Raw genomic sequence first — 12601 nt, 5'->3', positions numbered from 1 at the left:
ATGGTGGTACACACCTGTACTCCCAGCTACTAGGGAGCTGTGCTGGGAGGATCATGTAAGCCCAAAAGTTTGATGATGCAATGAGCTATAATCGTGCCACTGCACTCCAGCTTGGGTGACATAGCAAGACCCCATTTCTAAAAAAGAATAAATACTATAGAAACCCATACTATGACCCATTAGCAATGACACTAGAAAGGAATACCCAAGAGCATTGAAAAAATACCCTTATGTTGCCAATTAAATACACTCCCAAATAACCCGTAGTTCAATGAACATATCATGATGCAAATGTGAAAGTGTTTACAGCTGGAACCATAAAGAAAGCACAATTATATAAAATGTGCATAATATAGCAGAAAATAGCCAGGCCCAATGGCTCATACCTGTAATCCTAGCACTCTGGGAGGCCAAAGTGGAAGGATCACTTAAGGTTAGGTATTCAAGACCACCTCAGCAAGTGCAAGATCCCACCTCCACTAAAAATAGAAAAAAATTAGCCGGGTGTCATGGTGTGTGCCTGTAGTCCCAACTACACAAGAGGCGTAGGCAGGAGGATCCCGTGAGCCCAGCAGTTTGAGGTTGCAGTGAGCTATGATGATGCCACTGCACTCTAGCCAGCATGACAAAGCAAGACTCTGTCTTAAAAAGAAAAAATAGCAGAAAATCTACTTGGAAACTCTTTCAAAAACAATTAAACTTTATAATATAAAAACAGAAAATTAGGGGCACAAGTCTTCCTTGAGAATAAGACACATAAATCTCATTTTCATGTCATTTATTTAAATTTATCCTCCAGTGTGAATTCTCTTGTTTACAAGTCATGAGCCAAAGGTTTCAACAAATTCATAACATTAATAGTTTATCCTTCTAGTGTGTATTTTCACGTGTCTATTAATGTGAATTTTCTAAAAATATTTCCACATATCTACACTCACACAGTGTGAGTTTTCACCCATATTATACAATATGAACAATGAAGCGTTAACACGTTCCCTTCAGTGTGAATTATCCCATGTTTCCTCAATGATCAGGAACAATTCTTCTGCAGAGAAAAAATTAAGGCATTTCCACATTTCTTTACATCCACAGGGCCTCATATACACAAAATTTTGAGAAATTTCTGAAGGCTTTCTCAGATTTCTTACATTCATAGGGCATCAATTCACTATGTTTTCAAATATTTAGAAAAATGTAAGGAGCATTCTTTATATTTAAAGGGTTTTACACCAGTGTGAATTTGTGTGTGGATATTAATGTCTGGGCAACACATAAAGGCTTTACCAAATTCATATATTTTTTTCTCCAGTGCTGATTATAAAAAATTAATAAAAGATCTCATAAATTCCTTAAATTTGGGATTTCTCTCCACCTTAAGTTCCTACAAGTTATATAAGGTGTGAAAATTAAGTTAGGGTTTCCCACATTCTTTATAGGCATTAAGATTTTACTACAGATGAATTCCACTGTGCATGCTAATAAGTTCTGGGGAACATGTGGAGGCTCATTCAACATGCCTTACTTCATACATGTATAGCAAGTTCTGAAGAATGTGTGAAGGTTTTTCCATATTCTTCACATTCATCAAGCTCTCCTCCAGTGTGGGTTTACATGTGGGTAGTAAGGCCTGTGGAATATCTGCCAGCCTTCCCACAAGTCTTAAATTTACAGTGTGATTTCCAGTGAATTTGCAGGTTTGTTTTAAGGCTTATGGAATGAATAGAGTTTCCCACATTCTTTACTCTCATAGACACCACTCAAAACAACAATAACAATTACTCTAGACATAGATAATTTTACCTGTGAATTTACCCTAAAAAGATAACTATCATCTGATGGAAACAGTTTAAACTTGGGACAACTGGGGAATAATCTCTGGAGAAGTAGGCTGTCATAATCTAGATCCAAAATCACCAACCAACAGCAGGAGAAAGAAAATTCTATGCTGGCCTTACTCAAGTATACCTGCAACTCAAAATGGATTTAAGATTTAAATATAAGGCCTGAAAGTATAAAACTACTAGAAGAAAACATAGGGGGAAAGTTACACAACATTAGTCAGGGCAATGACTTTTTATACTGATCCCAAAGTGTAAACAACAAGAGCAAACATAACAGAAATGGGATTACAAAAAAAAAAAGGCTTCTGCACTACAGAGGAAACAATTAACAGAGACAACCTAGAAATTGGGAAAATATATTTGTAAGCAACATATCTGATAAAAGATTAATATCCAAGAAATATAAGTAACTCAAACAACTCTACTAAAAGAAAATGGATAATCCAATCAGTTAAGAAATGAGCAAAAGATCTGAAGAGACATTTCTCAAGAGAAGATATGGGAGTGGCTAATAGATTCATGAAAAAATGCTCAGCATCATTAATCATTGGGGAGATGCAAATTAAAACCACAAAGAGGCCTGGCGTGGTGGCTCACACCTGTAATCCTAGCACTCTGGGAGGCCGAGGCAGGCGGATCAATCGAGGTCAGGAGTTCAAAACCAACCTGAGCATGACCCCATCTCTACCAAAAATAGAAAGAAATTAATTGACCAACTAAAAATATATATACAAAAAATTAGCCGTGCATGGTGGCGCATGCCTGTAGTCCCAGCTACTCAGGAGGCTGAGGCAGAAGGATCGCTTAGCCCAGGAGATTGAGGTTGCTGTGAACCAGAATGATGCCACGGCACTCACTCTAGCCTGGGCAAGAAAGTGAGACTCTGTCTCAAAAAAAAAAAAAAAACCCACAATGAGGTACCACCTGACACCTATTAGAATGGCTATCATCAAAAAGACAAAAGATAAGTATTCGTGAGGATATGGAAAAATGGGAACCACTGTACACTGTTGGTGGTAATGTAAATTAGTATAGCTACTATGAAAACAGTATGGACATTCCTCAAAAAGCTAAAAATAGAATTACCCTGTAATCCAGCAATCCCACTTCTGGGTATTTATCTGAAAGATCTGAAATCAGTATGTTGAAGACATATCAGCATTTCCATGTTCACTGCAGCACTACTCATAATAGCCAAGTTATAGAATCAACCTACATGTCTATCCATGGATGAACAGATAAAGAAAATGTGGTATATATATGCAATGGAATATTATTCTGCCTTTAAAAAGGCAGAAATTCTGTCCCATGCAACAACGTGGATGTAATCCTAGCACTTTGGAAGGCCGAGGTGGGAGGATCACCTGAGGCCAAGAGTTCAAGACGAGCCTGAGCAAGAGTGAGATCCCATCTCTACAAAAAATAGAAAAATTAGCCAGGCATGGTGGCACACACATGTAGTCCCAGCTTCTCAGGAGGCTGAAGCAAGAGGATCACTTGTGCCCAGGAGTGTGAGGTTGCAGTGAGCTATGATGACGCCACTGCACTCTATCCCAGGTGGCAGAGCAAGACTCTGTCTCAAAAAAAAAGATATAAGAAAAACAAATTACCCTCCCTCCCCTCTCTATTTCTCACTTTGTCTCTTTCTAGGCTCTTTTTATCTGTGTGTGTGTGTGTGTGTGTTTGTCTCCACTCCCTAAGGTAAGGACACAGCTGAGAAGGCAGCAATCCACAAATTAGTAAGCCAGTCCTCACCAAAACCCAACCATGCATTCTAAAAAATTTCTGAAGAAATGAAGAAAGGCTGGATAAATTTGTCTCTGCCAATATTAATTCCATTTCATTAAGACACCACAGTGAGAGTTAAAAGACCCAACACTAGAGAAGCATAGCCATGAAATTCACAAATTATGAGGATCACAAATCTAACAAAACACTTTAATAAGGATGAGAAATATCAACTAATAGGAAAAAATCACATATTCACAACAGAGGAATGAAAAGAAGCTTACAACCATTAATAATCAGAAAAATTCAAATCAAGGTTACAAGGTAGCACTTCAAACACTCCCCAGAGAGGTCATTGTCTTTCTACCCACAGGTGCTGATGCCCCCATGAACCCTGTTGTCCTGGCGGGGCTGGGGTGAGGTAGGAAGAATGAAATATGAGTGGACATGTAAGAACAAGATCCAAATCCAGAGAAAGGAAATGATGAGCCTATGGCTGTCCAGCAGCCCACTGATGAACAACCTCAGCAAGAGAAACCACCGACTGAAAGTCAGGATGTTACCTGTAGTCAAGAGGGAGAAGCCAAAGGAGCATGGGTGGTTCCAGGGCCTGTCCTGGAAGCTGAATAGGAACTGACTCTGCAAAACAATAGGGGTCAGCGCGGAAATGGTCCTGATGTCAAAGAGGAGAGTCTATCAAATCGAGAACCCACTGTAATACCCAAGGCAGGTGAAGGGCAACACTAACTTCTAACAAAGACAGAGTGGCTCAAGGGCCTGTCCTGGAAGCTGAATAGGAACTGACTCTGCAAAGCAACAGGGGTCGGCGCAGAGATGGTCCTGATGTCAAAGAGGAGAGTCTATCAAATCTAGAACCCATTGTAATACCCGAAGCAGGTGAAAGGCAACCCTAACTTCAAACAAAGACAGAGTGAAGCCAAATATGCTGTCCTTATGTTGGAAATTTGACTGTTTAAATTCTCTCAATAAAGCCAGGCCCAGTGGCTTACGCCTGGAATCTCAGCACTTTGGGAAGCCAAGGCTGGAGGATAACTTGAGCCCGGGAGTTCAAGACCAGCCTGGACAACATAGCAAGACCTGGTCTCTACAAAAAATTTAAAAATTAGCCCGGACATGGTGGCATGTGCCTGTAGTCCCAGCTGCTCAGATGGCTGAGGTGGGAGGCTTGCGTGAGCCCAGGAGTTCTAGGCTGCAGTGAACTATGATTGCGCCACTGCACTCTACCCCAGGTTATCAGAGCAAGACCCTGTCTCATTAAAAAGAAAAAAAAAAGATTCCCCAAAGGTAGGTGGCACACATTATTTTATTTTATTTTAGAGACGGGATCTTGCTGTCATCCAGGCCAGAGTGCAGAGGCCCAATCAAAGCTCACTGCAGCCTCAAACTCCTGAGCACAAGCGATCCTCCCACCTCATCCTCCCCAGTAGCTGGGACTACAGGCATGCACCACGACACACGGCTTGGTGGTTCACATTTTTGTGGGATGCATACACTAGTGGTCAGTCTTATAAAGAAAAATAAGGAAAGAATAACAGGGACCTAACCCCAGTGAGTCTTTCAGATTTGTTGCTGAGGCTGGATGACTGCACAAACCTGGTGGACACATTCAGCTTTCAGCTTATCCTGACCATGATAGAATGAGGCTCAGCCAATACGGATCCCATGGAGCCAGTAGCTTAGCTTCAGGTAAGATGAATGGATGATACACTTTCTCCAAGAGATGTAGCTGCCAATAGGTAAAGCCACAAGGCTGCTAATGTTGGGTTGCTGCATTCGTAAGTATTCCATATAAATGAATGCCTGAGTCTTGTAAAGGGAAAGGGTTTATTTGGCTCATGACCCAAACACAACCCATGAGGCCCAAGCTCCAACGTTGGGGATCAAATTTTAACATGTGGTTTGGAGGGTAACTATAGCAACCAGCGAGGCCTATTGGGACTTTCCCTCCCTGGCTACTGAGTTCTCTGGAGATGTTAGGCACTCACTTTCAGAAAGAGATCAGTACTCTAGGTTTCTACCTGCCGTTTCAAAACAAGGCTGTCAGGCTGACTTTGGCCTTTCTGAGTAATCTGAAAAAAGCTATCATCTCCCTTTCTGCTATTTGGTTTCTATACTGTTTCTGTTAGACCAATTGGGAAGAGATGGTATGTGTGGCAATAGCAGAATCCATAGACAAAGGACAGGGAACTGCAAGCATGGGACACACCCATGCCAATCATGCATCCAGCAGAAGCCATGACAACAGTTCAGGGACTCAGCCCACAGGAACCTGCCCACAAGGTCACTTTAGCTGCCCTTTTCTACTGCCAACTTTGCCCAAAACCTTACAGGAACATGGACCAAGGAGGCTAAACGGCATGGGTTACAGGTTACAGTGACAGCTACACTGCCACCAGACTACAGTATCTTTTGGCAGAGAGCAGGGAGAGTGCAGCACAGTGGCAGAGCCTCAGCCAAGGGCCAAGGTGATTATGGCACTGATATGTTACCAACCACCACGGCTGCTTTCTCTCCCATGGGCAGTGGCTGAAATCCACCAGCATCTGGCAAGCTCCCAAGGCCCAGTGCCCCTTTCTTGCTGCTCCTCAGTCCCAGGTACACTGGCTACCCCCGGTACCCAAAGGTCCTTCTCTGTCAAGTGTGGTCAGGAGGGAGGCTCGAGTGCCCACATCCAACAGAAACATAAAAGTTAGAGTCCTTTCTCTCCCTGAAGTTTCCTGGTAAGCCAGATCAGGGCATATGACCCGCGGTTTCCCTGAGGGGCTGGAAAGCAAGCAGGAGCACAACGCAGAGAGTGGACACACACGAGTGGGTGAAGCTCTGCATTCACGTGCAGATTCCAGTGGCTATGCACACCCAGCTCAAACAAAGGAACCACTGTTTTCAGTTCACCCAAAGTTTCAAATCAAATAGCAAGGCCTTTACTGCTGACACCGTATGTTTCAGCACATTGACCACTGGCAGTCAATGCCACAGCCTCACTGCCCTTTGGCTGGGACATGAGGTCTTACTGCTCCACCATCACCGTATGCCTTCCTCGACCCAGAGGAGTAAAGCACCACCGAGGCACTATTTGGTTGGCTTGTTCCAGCCCTACCTCTTGCCGCTCAGACTACTGAATACCGCTCAGACCCAAGGAATCCCTATTCCCCTCTTCTCATCCACAACTTGGGCAAACAGCTTGGAGAAAAGATTTCATTGCTAGATCCCAGATAGTCTTACATCGCCACATGTGACCTGGGTATCCTTGTCCTTCCTCCACCAGGTCAGGTTCCCATTGCCATGCCATCCTAGTGCCAAACTGTGGGACCTGTGATTTGATGATTCCTTTCTTCCAAGGCAAGAAGTTAGCATGTTAGTATTTCATGGATGTTGGCAGAGGACCTGAGACTTTTGAGTCAGAGACAAAGGAGTTTATGGTTTAGCAAACAGCCCAAGCATCAGCACATTTGTGTTGGTTTCTTTTGTTTCCAAATCCTTCAGGGGCGAAACAAAAGGCAAAACTGTCATCTCCATATACAGTGGACTGTGTTAGAGAATAGGAATGCTGAAGTTGGCAAACACTATCTGACAGCAAGTAGTAAGCCGGCCTGCTCTGTCTTGAAGGGGAATGAGGTTGCCTTTCAGGGTTGCTGATGGCAAACAAAACCCTAGAAATGGCCTTGGCAAAGAGCAGTCAGGGCCTTGCGTTCTAAGTGAGCTCAGCCAGATAAGTGGGAGCATCAGAGACCCACGGAAAAGTGGTTCTCAAAAATCCACTCCTGGAGCCCACAGCATCTTGTCTTGTTGCAAATTTTCTCATGAATATGCCAATGTCAGGCACTGACCAGCAGAAACTGGAAACAAACCTATTCAATTTATCTGATGTACCATGTAGTAATGCTACTACCACTAGCAGTCCAAGCAGCAGGGTGAGGCTAATCCACAATACTGACCTCACCCATAAACCACCCAATTGTGCAGACATCACGTGGCCCTTTGTGGAAGTTCTGAAGGCTTTGCCATGCTCCTTAAATCCATATGCCATCCCTCATCTGAGAGTTTTTCCATGAAGAGTAAGATATGAGGAGTAAGTGGTTCCTTATCCTTTACATTCACAGGCTTTTACTCCAATGTGCATTCTCATTTGGATATGATGTTTTGTGAAATATACAAAAGTTTCACCTTTTTTTTTTTTTTTTACATACATAGGATCTTTCACTAACTTGAATTTGATATGACTATTGTGGTATGTGAAATGTCTTAAAGTTGTACCCCACTCCTTGCCTCCCCAGGTTTCACAGTAATTTTGAATGTATAAAATAAGCTTTGTGGAATGAATAAATTCCACTTGCTTTACAAGCAGAAGGCTTCTGTCAAGTCTGAGTTCCTACACCTCTGTAAGGCATGAAAAATTAAAGAAAGCCCTACTATGTTTCTTAGGATGGCATTTTAGTCCACTCTAAGTTCCTACGTGTTCTGTAAGATCACATTCTTTAATATCATACAAAAAAGAAAACCTATTATTTCATAACATTCTCCTATGTTTTCTCACTTGATTCCTAAGTTCTTTCAACAGCTGAGTTTGGATGCATTAAGCTGTGATAAACACAAAAATGTCTTTTTGCATTCGTTACACTGCATGCCTTGAAATCTTCTTGTGTGATTTCTTACATGTTCAATAGACCAAAGACTGAAAACACCTTCCCTAATTCCTCATATTCACAAAGTTCCTCTTCACTGTGGCTCTGAATGTGAATATTAAGGATTGTAGAATATCTAAAGGGTTCCCCACATTCTCTTTTGTTTGTTTTGAGACAGGGTCTCTCTCTGTTACCCTGGATAGACTGCAGTATCGTCATCATAGCTCACTGCAATCTCAAACTCCTGGGCTCAAGCAATCCTCCTGCCTCAGCCTCTTGAGTAGCTGGGACTAAAGGTAGATGCCCCCATGCCTGGCTAATTTTTCTATTTTTTGTAGAGATGGGGTCTCCTTCTTGCCCCGGCTGGTCTGAAACTCCTGGCTTCAAGTGATCCTCCAGCCTCAGCCTTTCAGACTGTTGGAATTACAGGCATGAACCACCACACCTGGCCTTCCCAAACTGAATTGTTTTGCTGGAGTGGCCATAACAAAATACCACACACTGGATGGCTTAACCAGAAATTTATTTGCTCATAGTTTTGGGGGCTGGAAGTCCAAGATCAAAGTGCTGCCAGGAGCTGTGTAGGGTGGCTCATACCTGTAATACCAGCACTGTGGGAGGCTGAAGCAGAAGGATCATTTGAGGCCAGGAGTTCAAGACCAGCCTGGTCAATACAGTGAGACCCTTCTCTACAAGAAACAAAAAAAGTTAGCTAAGCATGGTAGCACATGCTTATAATCCCAGCTACTCCAGAGGCTGAGACAGAAGGATCACTGGAGCCCAGGAGCTCAAAGTTACAGTGAGCTATGATCACACCACTGCACTCTAGGGATGGTTTCCTCTAGAGGCCTTAACAGAAAGATCTCTCCCCTTGCCTTGCAGATGACCATTTCTAGTCACTTTACATGGAATTCTGTTCCTGCTACCCTGGTATCTCTTTCATCTCTTATAAGAAAACCAGTCATATTGAATTAGGGTCCCATTTTAAATTAACCACATCTCTAAAACCCTTATCTCCAAAATATCACTACATCTTGAAGTCCCAGGGGTTAAAGGCTTACCAGAAGAATTGGGGAGGAGGTGGGACATAATCTAGGCCATTCCACTTATATTCATGAAGTTGTCCTCCAGCATGAGTTGGCATATAGATATTAAAGCTAGTGCAATTAAGGAAGGGTTTTTCCACACTGCTTACATTCATAGTAAACAATGAGTTGAGTTTTAAATGTTTATTAAGGACTGAGCACTGGGAAAAGTGTTTCCTGCACTCCTTACATTAATATGGTGTCTCTCCGCTGGTAATCCTTACATATACATTAAGGCTTGAGGAACAAGCGAAGGCTTTCCCACATTCCTTACAATCATAGGGTTTCTGTCCAGTAAGAGTTAGGCTGTTTAAATCCTAAAGATTTAATAAAAGCCTTTCCCATATTCCCCATAAATATAGGGTTTCCTGCCACTGTAAATTCTTACATGTTCATTAAGACCTGAGACAATAGTGAAGTGGATCCTACATTCCTAACTCCCAGAGCATTTCTTTACAATTGAGTTTATTCACAGCTTTTGAGTGAATGGGAAGAGAGAGCTTTCCCACAATCCTAACGCTGATAAGGTTTCTCTCCATCATGAGTATTTTAATGATATTGAGAGGGACTATAAGATTTGAAAGATTTATATTATATTTGAAGGATGATACTCCTTGCATCATAGGATTTCTTTACAGTGTGTGAATTCATATACTTGAAATGAACTAGAATAACTGAAGGCCTTCTCACATTGTTTACACTTGTAGGGCTTTTCTCCAGTGTCAGTTCACATGTGAATATTAAGGCTTGTGAAATGCTTAAAAGCCTCCCCACATTCCTTATATATGTGTGGTTTTTCTACAATGTGAGTTTACATAGGAATATTAAGGGAGAAGGAGTATATAAATCCTTTTCCTGTAGCACCTCAAATAACATCTCTCTAGAATGAATTCTCACACACACATTAAGGTTTGAGGAACTAGTGAAGGCTTTCCAACATTCCTTATATTCATAGGATTCTGTCCACTGTGAACTTATAAACAATTAGGAAGGGCTGAGCAATGATGAAGGCATTTTAATTTTTTTCTTTGTAAAGATGGGCTATGTTGCCCAGCCTGGTCTCAAACTTCTGGCCTCAAGTGATTCTCCTGCCTCCATCTCCTAAAGTACTGGGATTACAGGTGTAAGCAACAGTGAAGGCATTTTAAAAAAAATTTACCAATTTTTGGTTCCCAGTTCCCACATAAAGACCTTGGAATTTGACACTGGGTTCTAAGAAGAAGTAAAAAGCTGAATAACCTGAAAAATCAACAACACTTATTAGATGTATAAGAGAAATAAAGTCACAGGAAAAACTGCTTTTAAAATTGGTGACAGACAGGTGGATACAAAAAATCACAGAGCAGAAACCACCTTGGGAACCAGTACCAGGGTAGGAAAACTAATCATTGAAGAACTGTGAAGGACAGGTATGGAGAAGTCTGGGAGTTAAACATTCTGGTCACTGGCAGGGTTGCCCACGCTGTGTGAGTTTTACCTCCGGGAACTCAGGTTCTCGCACTAAGTATCAGAGAAAAATTCCCTCAGGCTTTTAGTAGAAGAAATGAAAAAGGAACCATTTTTACACATACCAGGGCACTCTGTTCCAAGGTCTGCCCTCAGGAGAAATTAGTTAACCAAAGCCCAATCTTCTGGGGTTTTATGAGAGCCTAAATGACCAGAAGGAAGAGAAATATCCAACTCTAGCCATCCTGACTCAATTAAAGAAAGAAAAAAAACTGTTAAGTTCACACAGTCCAGAGGCATAGACACATCAAAAGACCAAAATCTAATCACTGAACAATAGAACACTTCTCCTCTCCCCAAAACTTATCACCATGTTACTAAAGGCCTATTTAGAGCAGTTCCTCTTACCCAGCATGTCAGGCCCAGCTATCAAGGAAAAATTACAATGCATATTAAAAGGCAAAAGTCAGTTTAAAGAGAGCAAGCACCAGATATAGCAGGAATACTGACATTATCAGACTGGGAATTTAAAACACTTATGGTTAATATGCTAAGGATGCTAATGGATAAAGTAGACAGCATCCAAGAAGAGATGAACAGTGTAAGCAGAGAGATGGAAATTCTAAGGAAGAAGCAAAAAGAAATCTTAGAGATTGAAAATAGTACAACAGAAATGATGAATACCTTTGATGGGTTTATTACTAGACAGGAAACAGCTGACTAAAGAGTCTCCAAGCTTGATGCTATATCAATAGAAACATCCACAACTGAAAAGTAAAAAGAACACTGAAAAGAAAAAACAAAAAACCAGAAGATATAAGAACTGTAGGACACCCCAAAAAAGTTGTAACATATGCATAACAGGAATACCAGCAAGAAAAGAGAGAAAGGAATAGGAAAAATTTTGAAAGAATAATGACTAAGAATTACTCAAAATTAATTTCAAACAGCAAAGCAGAGATCCAGGAGGCTCAGAGAACACCAAGCAGGATAAGCTTCAAAAAAAGCTACACCTAGGCATATAATTTTTAAATTATAGAATATCAAAGATAACAAAAAAAAAATCCTGAAAAAAAGCCAGGAGGAAAAAAATGTGTTATGTATATATGAACAAAGGGAAGAATTACATCCAATTTTGAGCATAGGAGAAGAAATAAGTGGAGGTAAAATAAAAACTTTTCTAATTCTTAATTGATCTAACAGACAACTTATTCAAATAATAGTCACAATGTATTAGATTATATAGGTTCATTGTGTGTGTGAGAAAATATATGTGAAATGAATACAGCAATGATGGAAGGGAGGATTTAGGATTATTTTGTTATTACTAATACTACTCATGAAACAGTACAGTATCATAAATGTGAGGTTGCACATAAATATCATGGCATGTAAAATATTTAAAGGTTATACCACATTCCTTACCTTCCTAGAGTTCTGCAGTAATTTTAGACATGTAAAAGAATTCTGTGGAATTAATGAGTTTTCCTACATGACTTACAAGCAGCAGGTTTCTCACCAGGCTTACTTCTCACACTTTCTATAAGGTAGAAAATATTAATGTAAGCTCCTCCACAATCCTAATGGGGTTTTGGTCCATTCCAAGTTCCCGTATGGTGTATAAATAAGGTCATATTCTTTCCTTTCATAGTAAAAAGAAACTTTCTTTTCTTTCCTTTTTTTCCCTCATTTTCATATGGTCTATTATCAGATGCCTTGGATGAGAATATTAAGATATGGTGAACACTTGTAGGCTTTTTCATGACTTACATTCACAGAACTTCTCTCCTGTGTGATTTCTTGCATGTTTAGAAAGGGCTGAAGACTCAGTGGAGGCTTTTCCACATTTCTGACATTC

The sequence above is a fragment of the Microcebus murinus genome, chromosome 27 (assembly GCF_040939455.1).
Source record: "Microcebus murinus isolate Inina chromosome 27, M.murinus_Inina_mat1.0, whole genome shotgun sequence".
Taxonomy (NCBI): domain Eukaryota; kingdom Metazoa; phylum Chordata; class Mammalia; order Primates; family Cheirogaleidae; genus Microcebus; species Microcebus murinus.
This window is presented reverse-complemented; position numbering follows the sequence as displayed.